Genomic DNA, 16,874 nt, shown 5'->3' with positions numbered 1-16,874 from the left:
GGTACGGTAAAGAGGTTCTTGTGTGTGCGTATGTACACACACACACACACACACACACACACACACACACAGCAAAACAGACCGTAACAGTGTTTCAGAGACTGGAAAGCAGATGCAAGAAGAGTAATGGACTTAGAAGACCCAAGAAAGAAAACTCTCAAACCCACAGTGAAGAACAGTGAGAACCAACAGTGGACACCTCAGAATTCTCAGGGAAGCTCTGGGACTCGGGACAATTAAGGAGGATTCGTTTAAAGTAGGCAAAGAAGTTGGGTCTCCTGGTCCCTTCTATCCCCTGCTCATGGGCACCTGTCCTTTCCCATCCTGGGAGAACACCGGAGATTTACACCCTGGGAAGGGGTGAAAAGTGGCTCTTGGGATGCCAGAATGCCAGGCAGAGTTGAGGGCCTACATGCTCCCTACAAACAGTAGGGCTCAGTAAACATGGGACTTCCGAAGCCAGGACAGCTGCCCCCACACCCTGCCCGAGACGGAAAAGTTATGTCTTCGCCGTCTGGAGACCTCTAGAGAAAATTCAGACCCCATCAGGGCTCATCACTGTGGTATTTCAGAATATCGTGGACCAAGGGTGCTGTAAGCTTCTAGGACAGGAAACAAGTCACATTCAAAAAGCTAGGCATGGGGACGCCTGGGTGGCTCAGCTGGTTAAGCACCTGCTTCTTGATCTCAGCTCAGGTCTTGATCTCAGGGTGGTGAGTTCAAGCCCCATGTTGGGCTCCATTCTGGGTGTGGCACCTACTTAAAATATGTATGTAGATTCCATGACTCAGCACAGAAGAGCAGCAGAGGAAGGTTCCCAGATGAAGCAAAGACTGATGCTGGGTGACAGCTGAGCCCCAGACGCAGAGTGACAGGTCCAGAAGGTAAGAAGGAGCCAGAGAGATGGACTTCAGGAAGACAAAACTGAAAGAGCCCCTGATGCTTCTGAAGGTCTTCGGAGGACATTTAGACAAGTGCAAGCCTGCGTGGAATTAGTGATAAATACACAGAAAATCAGACTGTGAAACTGAGATGATAATTAACCTCAGGCCTAATGAAGTCCATAGAGCAGGAAAAGGATTTGTAATTCACTCTTTTTTTTTAACCGTAGAAGGTGTTTCCCTCGCTTACTATCATGGACTTACTCGATCTAACCGAAGTTGCACCCTAATTCAATAGGGAGGAAAGGCGGTCCTCATGTCTGGGAAGAGCAGGGATGGCAAATGCGCTCAATTTCCATCTTCCTATTGGGCAATCAGTAGATAGCGTCCACACCGAAAAACTGAAGAGTGCCCATGCAAGCGTGTTATCTAGAGATGTGGAGGTCATCCCAGGTCATCGGGGGGAAAGTGAGAGTGGCTACTTCAGGGAGGGAAGGATGGGTGAGAGGGGCAGGGGAGTCCCGTCGTGCTTTCACACAGACCTTCTAGAACTATTTGACTCCTTAGTAGGTCCTAATCCATAAAAGTAAAAGCAAAGGAGAAAAACGAGTGGTGTGGCTGATTACTACTGTCTTTGCTCTAGCAAGCAGTGGCGTTCCCGTGTGGAAACCTGGGGCAGCACTGAGGGGCAACGGGTGGTTGACTAGAGTCTGCTTCTTTTTTTAATTTTAATTTTAGGTCGCTAATGTACAGTGCAGTATTGGTTCCTGGAGTAGAATTCAGTGACTCATCATCTACGTACAACCCCCAGTGCTTGTCGTAAGTGTCCTCCTTAATCCCCATCACCCATCTAGACCATCCCCCCCGACCTCCCTCCAGCATCCCTGTTTGTTCTCTGTCATTAAGAGTCTCTTATGGCTTGTTTCTGTCTCTCCTTTTTTTCTCCCCCCCTTCCCCTCTGTTCATTTGTTTTAAATTCTATATCTGTGTGAGATCATATGGTATTTGTCTTTCTCTGACTGACTTACTTCATTTAGCATGATACTCTCTAGCTCCAATCATGTCCTTACAAATGGCAAGAGTTCATTCTTTTCGATGGTGGAGTAATATTACATTGTCTACATCACATCTTCTTTATTCATCACCAGTTTATGGACATCTGGGCTCTCTCCACAGTTTGGCTATTGTAGATAATGCTATAAACATCAAGGTGCATGTATCCCTTCGAATCACTATTTTTCTATCAGTTGGGTAAATACCCAGTGGTGCAATTGCTGGATTGTAGGGTAGTTCTATTTTTAACATTTTAGAAAGATTTATTTATTTATTTTAGAGAGCGAGCACGAGCAAGAGGGGCAGAGGGAAAAGGAAAGAGCATCTCAAGAAGACTCAGCACTGATCATAGAGCCTGACGTGGGGCTTGATCTCACGACCCTGAGAACACGACCTGGGCCAAAACCAAGAGTCAGACACTTAACCAACGACACCATCCAGGTGAGCCTATTTTTAACATTTTAAGGAGCGTCCATACGGTTCTCTGGAGTGGCTGCCCCACAGAGTAAGAGCGTTCCCCTTTCTCCACATCCTCGCCAACACCTGTTGTTTCTTGTGTTGTTAATTTCAGCCATTCCGGCAGGTGTCAGGTGGTCGCTCATCATGGTTTTGATGAAATCCCAGCGCATCACTTTCAATGCGTGATGCTGAGCATCTTTTAAGCGTCTGTCGGCCGTCAGGTTAACCCTTTATCGGATACGTCATTTGCGAATCTCTTCTCCCACTCCGTAGGCTGCCTTTTAGTTGTGTTGGTTGTTTCCTCTGCTGTGCAGAAGATGTTATCTTGATGAAGTCCCAACAGTTCATTTTCACTTTTGTTTCCCTTGCCTTTGGAGACATGTCTATCTAGAAGTTGCTGCGGCCAAGGTCAAAGAGGTTGCTGCCTGTGTTCTCCTCTAGGATTTTGATGGTTTCCTGTCTCACGTTGAGGTCTTTCATCCATTTTGAGTCTGTATTTGGTGTGAGAAAATGGTCCAGTTTCATTCTCCTGCATGTGCTGTCCAGTGTTCCCAACTCTATTTGTTGAAGACACCAGCTCTTTTCCACTGGACATTCTTTCCTGTTTTGTCAAATATTAGTTGACCATAGAGTTGAGGGTCCATTTCTGGGCTCTCTGTTCTGTTCCCCTGATCTCTGTGTCTGTTTTTGTGCCAGTACCATGCCGTCTTGATGACTATAGCTTTGCGGGGCTTTTTGTTTTGTTTTGTTTTGTTTTTTAATTTAATTATTTTTTCAGTGATCCAAGATTCATTGTTTATGCACCACACCCAGTGCTCCGTGCAATCTGTGCCCTCCTTAATTCCCACCACCAGGCTCCCCCAGCCCCCCACCCTCCTCAAAATCTGGAGTCGTGATGTCTCCAGTTATGTTTTTCTTTTTCAGAATTGCTTTGGCTATTCAGGGTCTTTTGTGGGTCCATTCAAATGTTGGGATTGTTTGTTGCAGCTCTGTGAAAAATGCTGGTGGTGTTTTGAGGGGAACTGCACTAAACGTGTAGATTGCTTTGGGCAGGACAAAGCCTGAGCTTCCTGGAGACAGCCACCAGGCGCAGAGGCCCGGAACCAGTGAGAAGACGTAAGCCTCTTGAGTCAAGCCAGCCCTTGACCGTGATGAACGCGTGAGGTGGACATTCTGCCTCAGTGCCAAGCAGTGGTGGAAAGCAGTCACACACCATCTAATGCCGCTCTGCCTTCCGCCCCTCCCGCAGCCGGGCACCCAGTGGGCGCTCGGATGTTTGTGGAATTCTTGTCATGGACAAAACATTGAGCTAAATTTGATCTCCAATCTGGTGTGGGTGCGCACTCAAGTCTTTTAGAGACTGTCTTCGGGCTATAAAAAACAAAATAAATGCATACATATATATATTATGCTCCCAGAGACTTACCTCTTCTGACTCTCACATCCTCCCAGGAGGTCTAAGGGAGGCGTTTTGATTTTTCTCTTTGGGAAGAAGACAAAACAGAGAGTCTGGGAAGTGAAACCAGGTCAAGGTCAGAGAGTTCCTTGTGGTAGTGGCTGACTCTCACCTGTGGATGGAGCATCAGATTTTTACTCTTTTATCCTCCGCTTCCAGCCAGCCTCATGGAAAGGGGGAGGTGGGAGGTAGGAGGCCTGGAGCTCGTCACCCTGCAGCCCTGACCTAGGACAGGGCGGTGACATGTTCAGATAGACGGCCCGTGAGCGGCTTCTTCCCTGCGGGTGACCACGCGTGGTTCATTAACGACGACCTCAGGAAGCAATGTGGGGAAGGGCTTTCCTTCCGCAGCCCGCATTGGATTCGGAGGGGAGGGAGGAGCAGCAGGAGCCCAGGTCTGAGCCATCGCGTGCCAGAGCCTTCCCTGGAGTACCAAGCAGAGAGGAAGGGTCTGGGAAGGTAGGAACAGACACAGCCTGAGCCCCTAGTCTGGGTTATGCGATCTCATCGACTCCTTCCAGTGACATTATACCTGGGAATAATTATCCCTGATTTCCAGATGAGGAGACTGAGGCTCAGAGGCTCCTGACACGCCCAGTTCAGCGGCTGGGAAAAGTGACAGAGCAGGAGCGGGCCTCTCCCGGCTGACCGCACTGACGAAGCAGGTGGGGTTGCTGCGCGTCAACACAGCCAAGTGTGGCTTGTCCCAGGCCCTCATGTGTGGCACCTAAAACTGGAAAATGAAGTGATTCAAGGCAGGGCGTTAGCCGGGTGTCAGGCCCGCGGGAGCCCGGTATTTTTAGTCATTGTGTCATTCAGACCAGGATGGAAAGATGAGAAGCCACAGGGGCTGGCACGGGCCTCGGGATGAACTCATGAGCCCTGCACGGCGGAGCCGAGGCCCTCAGACGCCGGTCGCTGCCCAGCATTGCTGCGGCTTCTTCCTTGCTTTCCTCGGAGCCCTGGATTCTCTTAAGTCAAAGGCTGTGTGAGCCAGCAGCAGCCTTAAAAATTAAAGAGTCCAATCCCTCTCCACACTAGTGTGGGAACTGAGGCCAAGAGAAGGGAAGCTGCGTGGAAGCGAGTAACAGAGCCGTGACCCCACCCGGATCCCCTGGCCGCATCCTTCCCCCCACACCCTGCTGCCTCTCCCGCCCCCCCTCCCCTGCCATCCAGTCTCGGGGTGCGGGATGAGGAGGGGCGTGGAGACCAGAGCTCCACACCGGGGGTTAGAAAGCACTGGGCTGATTCAAGCCCGTCGCTTACAAGCTTAGCTTGTAAGACCACAGATCTGCTGCCTCACTTTTATGGGGGTGCCCATTTCCCAAATCAGGATGTCATGGCTTCTTGGGGAAGTCCAAAGAGACAGCATGTGGACGTGACTTCCTGCCGCACCAGCTTCAGGGAATTTCTGGGAGGAAGGGAGTGGGCAGCTGGTGCGGGAGACCCTGTTGACAGCTTCCCAGCAGCTCATTCCTCCTTCCTCCCTTCTAGAAGGACCACAGTGTCTGGTACCCACTCTCTGGCCAAGCACTCCAGGGCCAGGGCAGTCCCTGGCACCAGGGCATTGGGACAATTGTGGTGACTTCATTCTCTGGCCACTAACTGTCCTGTTCAGCACAGGCTTGTGACACAGTTCCAGCCAATACAAGGGAAAAGAAGTCTGCTGGGGGCTTCCAGGGAAGCTCCCTTCTGATTAAAAGGGGGGAAAGGCACACAGGAGGAAATAGTCACTGTACACTGTCCTGGAATGTGGCAGCTGGGTCTGTTAGGGCTTTATCACCACCAGGGCTTTACCTGAGGGCAAAGGACAGAGCAGAAGGACAAAAAAAATCTGGGTCACCCCTGAGCGGCCCGTCCTCTGACTGCTGGCTCCGGGAACGCACAGATTCATGGATCATGGAGGCGTTTGATATTTAAAGATCATTCCAGCTGACATGAGGGGTCCCAACAGACGTACATGGTGGTTGTACTTTCAATGCCAAGCCTGACTCAGGATTTGACTCTCCTCGAGGCCCTTTCAAAAGGCGTGCAATCTCATTAATCCAACAAAATCTCCCTCTTCTGTGTGAACTTCCTGACACAGCCCTTCATCTCCTCGCCTGCTCCCAGGGCCTGCGTGTCCTGGTCGAGGCGGGTCACACCGAGAGCATGAGGTCAGGGGTCACCACGATGCCAGAAGACACGGCAAGTGCTTGCACGGACAGCTGTTAACCTAGCACAGCTGTTCATCCTTCGGGGAGCTTGGCACCAGGACATCCCAGGGCAACTCACAAGGTGGGGCAGATCTATCTTCTGGGTCCCTGCCGGTGAGGTCCCCTCCCCTGGCAGCTCTCCTTCCACTCTGCAGGTCTGACATCCTCCTTGTATCCTCTCTCCGTTCTTCACCTAGCATCTGCCCTCAGACGGTGAGCAGGATCAGACTCTGGGTGGCCATTGCCAGAAAGTTCCTAGGGAAGGTCCAAGTCTCCAATGTGATCCTCAGTTTCCTTCCCTAAACAAAAGCTGGATTATAGCAAGTCCTGCTTCAGTCAAAACAGTTCTGCTGTTGTCTAGCTCTGGGTTAGATCTTCTTTCTGGTCAAAAAAATTAAAACCCAGGGGACAAGATCACCTGTAAGGGTCCTTCCAGATCTATGTCCTTTCCTTCCCCCCCGGTGGGTGACTGGGAACTGTCAAGCAACGTCTGCAACACAAATATCCATGGGGCAGGACGAACATCCATCGATGGGAACAAGGGAAGGGGCCCAAGGCAGGCGATAGGGTTCGGTGTGGACTATGGCCAAGTGGGATACGCTTGTACCTCCATGAAGACCTGTGTGTTTTAGCTATTGCCTCGAGGGAATTCACTATCAGGGCTCTCAGAGGTTCTGATTTTTTAAGAGAAGCGGGGAATCTGGAAATCTATTGGAAATACTGGGAAATAAGCCGAACAAAGCAAATCCAGCCTGCAGGCTGCCAATTTGCAATCCCCTCTCTGAGCGACTCCCACACAGAAGGGCTCTAGGGCCGGAAGAATGAATCAAAGCGTAAATGGAGGGACAGTCAGAGTCTCTCGAATGCCAGGCCCTGTACTAGGAGCACCATGGTTCCATGCCATTCATTCTCTCCACCCCCCCTGGCAACTTTGGGGGACACCATCAGCCCTCCCTTGTGGAGCCTGGTTTGTCTGTCCCTCCTGGAGGAGGCCAGCCCTGTGCTTGCCTCTCAAACGGCCTCCCCTGCACTCTGCCCTTGCAAACAGAGCCAGGGAGTTAAATACGGGAGGCCACAGGAGAGAGGCGCATGAAGAGGGCGCCTGGCCCAGGGGCGTGGGGCCGTGCCAGCAGGGAGAAAGAGCTGTAACCAGACTGTCAGTTCCCGCTAGCCTTGACTCTGTTCTCTGCCCTCAAGGCCCAGGTGAGTAGTGTAGTTTGGAGACGAGAAACCAGGAGAGGAGAAAATCAATAGTTACCAAGCAACCACTGCGTCCCGGGCCCTGTCTTTCGTGCATGGTACTTCACTCCGTCCTCATGACTGAAGGAGGCTGATGTCCCCATTCTACAGATGAGAAGACTGAGCTCAGAAGGTGGAAAGCATGGCATGGAGACCAGGATTCTGGTCTGTGTAGCTCCAATGCCTGTACTTCTGACAGCATCCACGGCTCTTGATACCACATCGAGGACAGGCAGTGCTGTTGGCCGGGTTAATTAGCGACAGCTCCCGTGCTAGGGAAATTGGACTGCACTTAGCTCTTCAGAAAAAATAAATGTGCTTATTCCGGAGGTCTGGCCCCTAGGAAGAGAGAGGCTGGCGGCTGCAGCTCGGAGCCTCTGCTTTTCTGGATGCACTGGGAAAGTACGTTTCTTTCCTCGGTTCTTGGCCTCCAGTGGCCCCAGTCCGTGCCTGACGGTGTCATTCCCAGCGGGTTTCCCACGATCAAACCAGTAGTGGCAGGTGCTCAGAAAAGCAAAAGAGCGTTGATGTTGACGTACGGAACTCTGGATGTGCCTGTCTGTCTGTCTGCATGTAGGTAACACCTGACTAGGTGGGAGGTGAAACTAAAATGTGTGTGTTTATTTACATGGTTAAGTCCGGAGTGAGTGTGTGTGTGTGTGTGTGGGCGTGAGGCTGGGTTCCCGCCAGGCCCCTGTGGCGGGAGCAGCCGGCCCCTCGCAGCCGACACCGGGAGGGCTGGCAGCCCCACGGGATTCCTGGCAGAATCTGCCAGATTTGCCGTGAAGCTACACAGCTTTCCTCCCAGATGGGTCTGGACAGGTCTGGATGAATCACAAATTCTGAATCCCCCGCGGCTGCCTTTCCTTCTTAAAATTCCTTTCCGTCTGCTGGAATGAGCGGAGGAAAAGCAGATGGAGGCTGCATGGGTAGGAGCTTCCTGAAATGAAGTGACCTGAGGCCACCCCAGAGCCTACAGTGTTCCTGGGCTGTCAGGGCCACCGGAAGGCACCCACGCTCTTCCTGGAAGGTGGCCAAGGTCGGACCTTCACCTCCTCACACTCCTCTCTCCTGCGGCCCCAGCCGGGAAAGACACCACCGCACAAGCACGCAAAAGGCACCAAGGGCCACCAAGGGGCCACACAACCTTCTGTCTTCCTATTTCTCTCTCCCAGTGGTCTTTGCTAAGGGACTCTGGAGCTGGTGCCTACCTCGCTCTTGCCTTCCTTTTATTTAATTTTATTTTATCTTGTTTTATTTTACTTTATTTTATTTGGCCTTCCCTTTTAAAGACCCTTCCCTCCCACCCACCCCACCCGCACCCCAAGCTCTACCTGTCACTGGAGCCCAGACATCCACCTTCTCAGTGGATTTCCAGCCCCCCCCCACCCCAGGAATCCCCACACCTTTTCCTTCTCAGGCCTCATAAAGCACCATGGCATGTGGAGGGGGTAGTCATCTGGGTGTTGGGACCCTGACCTGGAGTTCAGACTCTGCCCCTCACCAGTGGGGGGGTGGGAGGGGCCACAGGGGGACCCTGAGCCAATCAGCTTCCAGAGTCTTCTTTCCTCATTTGTAAGTGGGGTAAGGGCTCCTCCTGTCTCAGGTGAGATCAGCACTTCCATTATTTATTTTCCACATTCTTAAATCTTTATGTTTTTTATATAAATAGCATAAAGTGAGATTTTGTCTCTTATCCAGTCTTACAATTTTTGTCTTTAACAAGACTATTTAGGGACACCTGAGTGGCTCAGTCAGTTAAGTGTCTGCCTTCGGCTTAGGTCATGATCCTAGGGTTCTGGGATCAAGTCCCAAATCAGACTCCCTGCTCAGTGGAGAATCTTCTTCTCCCTCTCCCTCTGTGCTGCCTACCCCACTCATGCCCTCTTTCTTTCAAATAAATAAATAAAATCTTAAAAAAAAATAATCCATTTATGTGTAACATAATTTCTGATATATTTCTATTTAGCTATACCACTTTTGTGAGAACAGTATTGTGGTGCCATATTTTTAAGTCCTTATCTGATAAAGACACATATTAGGATATTTATGAATGAAATGATGTGATGCCTAAGATTTGTCTTATTTTTATTTATTTATTTTTTTTAAGTTTTTATTTATTTATTTGACAGAGAGAGAGCACAAGTAGGTAGAGTGGCAGGCAGAAGGAGAGGGAGAGACAGGTTCGCCATTGAGCAGGGAGCCCAATGCAGGGCTCCATCCCAGGACTCCGGGATCATGACCTGAGCCGAAGTCAGATGCTTAACCACCCAACTGCCCTAAGATTTGTTTTAAAGTATGCTAGGGAAAAAAATGAAAGAGGGAAATGTAGCTAGAGTACTAAGTGTTAGGATGATGGGGGCATGAGTTCTATTATACTATTCTGTTCATTTTTGTACATTATCTAAATTTTCTATAATAGAAAGTTTTAAGGGGCGCCTGGGTGGCTCAATCAGTTAAGCATCTGCCTTTGGCTCAGGTCATGATCCCAGGGTCCTGGGATTGAGCCCCACAGTGGGCTCCCTGCTCAGCAGGTAGTCTGTTTCTCCCTCTCCCTCTGCCTCTCTTCCCCACCCCCCAACTCATATTCCCACTTGCTCACTCTGCTCTCTGTCTCAAATAAATAAATAAATAATATATTTTTGTTCTGCCCATTTTGTTTCTTCTTCTCTCATATCTTGCCTTCTTTTAGACTGATTATCTTTTAGCATTCAACTCCCCCTCCCCATTCATTTAGGAGTTACATATTCTGTTTGAATATATTCAGACTTTACTTTGAAGTGACAATATGCATTCTTAGCCTAACCAAGTCTAAGTTCAGTGAATATTCTTTCCTTTAACCCCATTGCCTCCACCCTCGATTTCTATGCAGTTGTCACCTATTTTATTTTATTTTTTAAGTTTTTTTCATTTTTTCGTGGTTTTTTTTTTTTTTTTTTTTTTTTTTTTTTTTTAGTAATCTCTACACCCAACCTGGGGCTTGAAATCAGGACCCCAAGATCGAGTTGCCTGCTCTTCCAACTGAGTTAGCCAGGAGCCCCGGTTGTCACCTATTTTAATTCTTATTTTTCAAATCCTACAGGACATTATTAAATTGCCTAATATAGTCCATGCTACATTTAAATTTATTCATACATTTTCTAGTTTCTTTGCTCCTCATTTCTTCTTGCACTTCAGTCTTTCCAGCTGGGGTTCTCTTTCTTCTACCTGAAGTACATCTTTTAGAATTTCCTTCAGTAGAGGGCTTTGTGTGACAGATTCTCTTGACTGTCCTTGATGTGAAACTGTCTTTATTTTTACTTTGATCTTGAAAGATGTTTCTATTTGAGTGAGGGAGTCAAAGTTACAATTATTTTCAGCATATGGGATTCTATTGTCTTCTGGCTTCTAGTGCTGCGTTGAGGTGTCAACTCAGTCCAGCTGTGGCTCACGTGACGTTTCCTTCTGGCTGCTTTTAGGATGATCACTTTTGGTGGTTTTTCTGAAACTTTACAACAATATATATCAGAGTAGATCCAGCATGAGATTTATTACGTTTCTAAAATTTGTGAATCAGTATCTTTTATTTGTTCCAGAAAATTCTCGACCATTATCTCTTCAAATATCACTGCTGCCACATTATCTTACTCTTCTCTCTCTAGGTGTCAAATTATATACATTTTATATATATTTTATACATCTACACACACACTGGACTTTTTTACTCTTTGCCTCTTGTCTTTTCAACCTGAAATTTCCATCTTTCTGTCCTTCCATGTTGTGCTCGAGAAGAATTTCTTCTTACTTATCTTACAATTCACAAATATTCTCTTTAGCTATGTGCAGTCTGTGGAGCCCATCCTTTTAGTTCTTTTCTTCTTTTTTTAATTCCAATATAGTTAACATAAATGTTACATTTGTTTCAGGTGTACAATATAGTGATTCAACTATATATTCAAGTATATATTCAACTATATATATTCACCTCTCTATACATTACTCAGTGCTCATCATGATCAGTGTACTCTTAATCCCCTTCAACTATGTCCACCACCCCCTCCCACCCACCTTTAGGTAACCACCAGTTTGCTCTCTATAGTTTAAAGAGTCTGTTTGTTTGTTGTGTTTCTTAACGTTCACATAGGAGCAAAATCATACAGTATTTGTCTTCCTCTGGCTGACTTATTTCACTTGGCATTATACCCTCCAGATCCATCTGTGTTGCTGCAAATGGCAAGATTTCATTCTTTTTCATGGATGAGTAATATTCCACTGTATAGACATACCACCTCTTCTTCATCCAGTCATCTATTGATGGACACTTGGGCTGCTTCTTAGTTCGACTATTGTAAATAATTCTGCAATAAACATAGGGTGCTTATATCTTTCTGAATTTTTTTATTCTTTGGATATCCCTTTAGTTTTTATTTCAATTACTGAATATTTTTTTTCTACAAGTTCTATTAGGTTCTTTTTCACATTGGCCCTATGAGTCTTGTTAGATTTCTATTCTCTGAGGACATTTCCGAGCCTGCCTTTGTTTTGTTAAACATAAGATAGTTCTCTTACAGTCTGGTTCTTGTTCGTGGAGCCTAGTTTCCTTGGGAGCCTATCTGTGACTGTTCCATTCGTTGTATTTAAAAAACCACTTGTGGGAATAATTTGTCACCCATGCTAAAGATACCTTCCTCAGAGAGGATTTCCATTTGTTTTTCCAGGCATCTGGGAACATTACCAAGTTCAAGGCTTGAGAGTTTCTGACTCAGGGGCTTTTCCACTTTCAGGTTTTAATTCTCTATCTCTCACCTTGAGAATCTGTCAAAACTCGAGTTCTAATTTTCTGGGTTTACCAAACCACTTTGGGGCAAAAACTTCTTTAGTTCAAGCTCACCTCTCTGGATGAACGTGACCCTCATTTTGAGTATGGTAGTTTCTTGCTGTTTTGAAATCTTTTCAATGCTTTAATGAAGATAACACCTTACCCATATTTTAGTTTCTCTCAGTAGGAGAATTAATCTAAGTAACTTGGCAACCGTACTGGAAACTGGAAGTCCTTTTGAATTTTAGACTCTGATTCTGAAGTGCTTATCCTAGAGCCGGGCCTCATGAACTTTAATGTGCTTACAAATTACTAGGGAATCTTCTCAAAATGTATATTTTGACTTAGTAGTCTAGAATGGGGATGATGAATTTGCATCTTTAATAAGCCACAGAAAATGCTGAGGCTGCTCTGCTCATCCATGGACCACTACTCGGAGTAGCAAGTCTATAGAAAACATTTTCCCAAAAATAAAACAAGATGAAATCAGAGATGGAGAGAGACTGGAGAAGACTCTTAATCCTAGGAAACAAACTGAGGGTTGCTGGAGGGCAGGTAGGTGGGATGGGGTAACTGGGTGATGGACATTAAGGAGGCACGTTATGGAATGAGCACTGGGTGTTACATGCGACTGATGAATCACTGAACTCTAGGTCTGAAATTAATAATACAGCATATGTTAATTAATTTAAATTTTTTTTAAAAAGAAAACATTTTCCCAGAAAACACTGGGAATCTATACATTCCTAAACCAGGGCTTGTGAGTTTCCTAAATGGGTGTTATAAAATTGAGAACCTAAGTGAGAAGAGAAAAATTTTAAAAAGGAGGGTCTTTACTCTCTCTTCTTGCTTCATTTAGAACCTATTGATTCAAATTTATACTTACGTTTAACGAACCTGAAAACCAGAAGTGTGTATGTGCGTGTGTTGGGTGTTGAGACTCTGCCAGACATGGGGACATAGATCATTTGCACAGTGGATCTTTGGTTGTATTTATTTATTTATTTGTCAGAAAGAGAGATCACAAGCAGGGAAAGCAGAGCAAGCTGAGGAAGATGCAGACCCCCTGCTGAGCAGGGAGCCCGATGTGGGGCTCCATTCCAGGACTCTGGGATCACGACCTGAGCCCGAAGGCAGACGCTTCACCGACTGAGCCACCCAGGTGCCCCGGATCTTTGGTTCTTGAATGACCTTGAGCTTCCTGTGTTGTCCAAAGTAGGTCAAGTATAACAACGAGGCTCCAGGTCTGAGAACTCATTATCTTGTGCAGCGATCTTTGGATGTTTTAGTCTCAAGACATCTTTACGTTCTTAAAAATTACTGAAGAACCTGGGCTGCCTGGGTGGTGCAGTCGGTTGAGCACCTGGTTCAGGTCGTGATCTCAGGGTTGTGAGATCGAGCCCCACGCCCAGCTCTATGCTGAGCACAGAGTCTGCTAGAGTTTCTCTCTCCCTCTGCCCCTCCCTGCCTCACTCTCTCTCTCTCTCTCTCAAATAAATAAATAAATCTTTTAAAAAAATTATCAAAGAACCCCAAAAGCTTAAAATTCTGTGGGCAGATCTATCAATAGGGACTATATTAGAAAGTAAAACTGATTAAATTTTAAAATACCTATTGGGGCACCTGGGTGGCTCAGTGGGTTAAAGCCTCTGCTCAGGTCATGATCTCAGGGTCCTGGGATCGAGCCCCTTGTCAGGGTCTCAGCTCAGCAGGGAGCCTGCTTCCCTTCCTCTCTCTCTGCCTGCCTCTCTGTCTGCTTGTGATCTCTCTGTCAAATAAATAAATAAATTTTTTTAAATACCTACTAATGAATTTAAAATAATAATTACCCATCACATGGAAACACAAATAATATGTTTGTGAAAAATAATTGTACATTTTAAACACATAGAAAACTTAGGAGAGGGGCGCCTGGGTGGCTCAGTGGGTTGAAGCCTCTGCCTTAGACTCAGGTCATGGTCCTGGGGTCTTGGGCTCGAGCCCTGCATCGAGTTCTCTGCTCAGCAGGGAGCCTGCTCCCCGCTCTCTCTGCCTGCCTCTCTGCCTACTCGAGATCTCTGTCTGTCAAATAAATAAATAAAATCTTTAAAAAAAAAAAAACAACCTTAGGAGAGTGACACTGTCCTAAACTCACAGCTGGAGTCCTACACCACACGCTTTCAATCCATCGGGATATATTGGTTTGTTTGAAGAACGGCTGCACTTACAGACAATGTAGTTTAAAAAGGGAACAGTATTGAAGTAGCCTTTTTCAGACTATTGTAAATATTCTTCTTCGATAGTATTTCTCAGTAGTTTCTCAAAGATAGTTGCAATGTGGAATCTGAATCCATATCAATACTCTTTTTATACTGTTACATTAAAATCTGTCGTTCTGTCTTAAACTTTGAATGGATCTTTTATCCATGCATGATTTTGTAGCATAATGCATTTGTTGTTTGGAAAATATTGGTTCTCTGAGTTATACAGCTTCCAACTGTTGACACATTTCATCACACAATATTAAAAAACATACACGCACTCATTAATTTTTAACCACGTCTCATCAGTCTTTAAGTCCTGGGAGGCTACCGAGCACACGGTGGCAGATAGAAGATTTCCAAAGTCTAATTTTTTGCTTGAAAACTTGAATCTTCTCATTGGGAACAAACACTGTCAGTTGTTTTGCTTGAAGAGACAGTTCATGTCTTTCATTCCGTGGAAATATTTGCCAAATATCAAGTCGGAGTCATCTTCTTCTGCCTATCATCTGTGCTTTTCGAGCCAAAACTATGTTCTATGGAAAATGCAGCTAGTTCTGCTTGCAAGCTGGTCCCGCTGTGCCTTTCTTCCCCCACCACGTTTCGGGATAAGTAGATGTGCTTTACGATCGTTTTCCAGTTTCCGACACAGAAGATTGAAAGCCTGTGTATTTAAAATTTGAGATTTAATAACATTAGTAATTTCTACTGCTTCATCAACGACATTCTCAAGTGAAACTGGGCTGTTTTTCCATTGTGGGGTGCGGAGTGCTGAAGACCTCTGTGGCCACTGGAACACTATGGGGGTCCCTGCCTGATGCCTCGTTGAGGCACCAGCCCTTTGCCCACCGTGTTCTCGAACCACCCAGAGAACTGTCAGCACAGTGGCAAAGGCAGAGTGGTTTAGCGTCAGTATGAAAATAGCTTTGATTTCAAGGACTTCCTGAGGATTCCGGATTTCCTGAGGGGTTTAAGGACCATGATAATTTGAGAAGGTTTCATGTAACATTTTTAAAGTGATGGTTAACCCTAATGCCAAAGGGCACCTGGGTAGTGCAGTCAGTTAAGTGTCTGGTTCTTGGTTTCAGCTCAGGTCGAGATCTCCAGGTCGTGGGATCGAGCCCCACGTCAGGCTCCGTGCTAAGGGGGTATCTGCTTTTCTCCCTCTCCTTCTGCCCCCCCCCCAAATAAACAAATACATCTTTCAAAAATATCCTACTGGGGCACCTGGGTGGCTCAGTTGGTTAAGTGTTTGCCTCTGGCTCAGGTCATGATCCGATCCCCAGGATCCTGGATTCGAGCCCCACATCAGGCTCCCTGCTCTGCCAGGAGTCTGCTTCTCCCTCTGCCTGCTCATGAGATCTCTCTCAAGTATAAACAAACAAACAAAAAAATCTTTAAAAAAATAAAATAAAAAATACCCTACTCTCAAATATGCCATAACTTTGAGAAACAACGAAATAGAACTGTATATTTTCATATGGAATTTTTTTCCAAATCAAATGAAATATGCCAAAAATATTTTTTTAAATCATAGAACAGTAGCATTTTATGTTTTATGTAGTATAACATCATCATGTTACATTAGTACATGTATGTGGGTGACATTTACACAATACACACTGTCCTGTTAATAATTTCTTCTGAGGACCTTCAAGTTTTTAGGATGTCTGTAGTTGAATTGATTCTGATAATATTCTCATACGTTGTCTCATTCGATGACTAAATAATTTTTAAAGATGTTCTGAGAAGGGAAGAAAAAAACCATTATCTTAGCTCAACGCCTCCCTCCGTCAGTCCTTGAGTCCCTGACAGGCGGCACAAGGAACACTAACCAGATTCCTTCCCAGGAATATCACAGCATGTGTTCCTTGGGGAGGAACAAGGTGGCCTGGGGCCAGACGAGGGGTACAGGGCTGGTCTCCGGCTAGCACCATGCTGGGAGCAGGGCCTCCAATCTGCTGGGGGGAGCAACCCTCCTTGCTATCAAAGTTTACAAATAGCCTGGCTTTTCGCAGTTTGGGGGGGATGAGGGGGAACTGGATGCTTTTTCCCCTTGTTGTTTAGACATTTGTGAAACCTGTAGGGACAGGCAAAACAGAACAAGACACCCTCTTGTACGTCAGAATGGCCAAGGGTGGCTGGGGATGGCCCGGGAAAGGCTGGACTGACTCCCTGCTTCTCAGGGGTGGGGGGCACTATGGGCTAGGGGACAAGCCCACAGAAGGGCCTGGAAGGAAATTCCACTCGGCAGGTGGCACGTGATGCCCAAAGGGGCCTCAAGGACTCCAGGTGTGGAAAGAGTCGGTTGGAGTCCTGACCCCACTCCTCCAAGATTCTGAAATCTCAGACACCTGACGTCTTTCCCTGACTCTCAGCTTCCTGAGTTGCAGATGGGCCTGTAACAGCACTCTCAAGACTTTGTTGGTAAAGGATAAAGGAGACAATATGTGTGAAGCTTCAAGCAGAGTCAGGCACACAGACACTCAATAGATGGCAATAGATGTTTAATCGTATGAAGAATGTGTACTAACCAGGTAAATTGTGGGAGGA

This window comes from Lutra lutra, chromosome 9 (assembly GCF_902655055.1).
Source record: "Lutra lutra chromosome 9, mLutLut1.2, whole genome shotgun sequence".
In the NCBI taxonomy this organism is placed as follows: domain Eukaryota; kingdom Metazoa; phylum Chordata; class Mammalia; order Carnivora; family Mustelidae; genus Lutra; species Lutra lutra.
Note: the sequence above shows the minus strand (reverse complement) of the source record.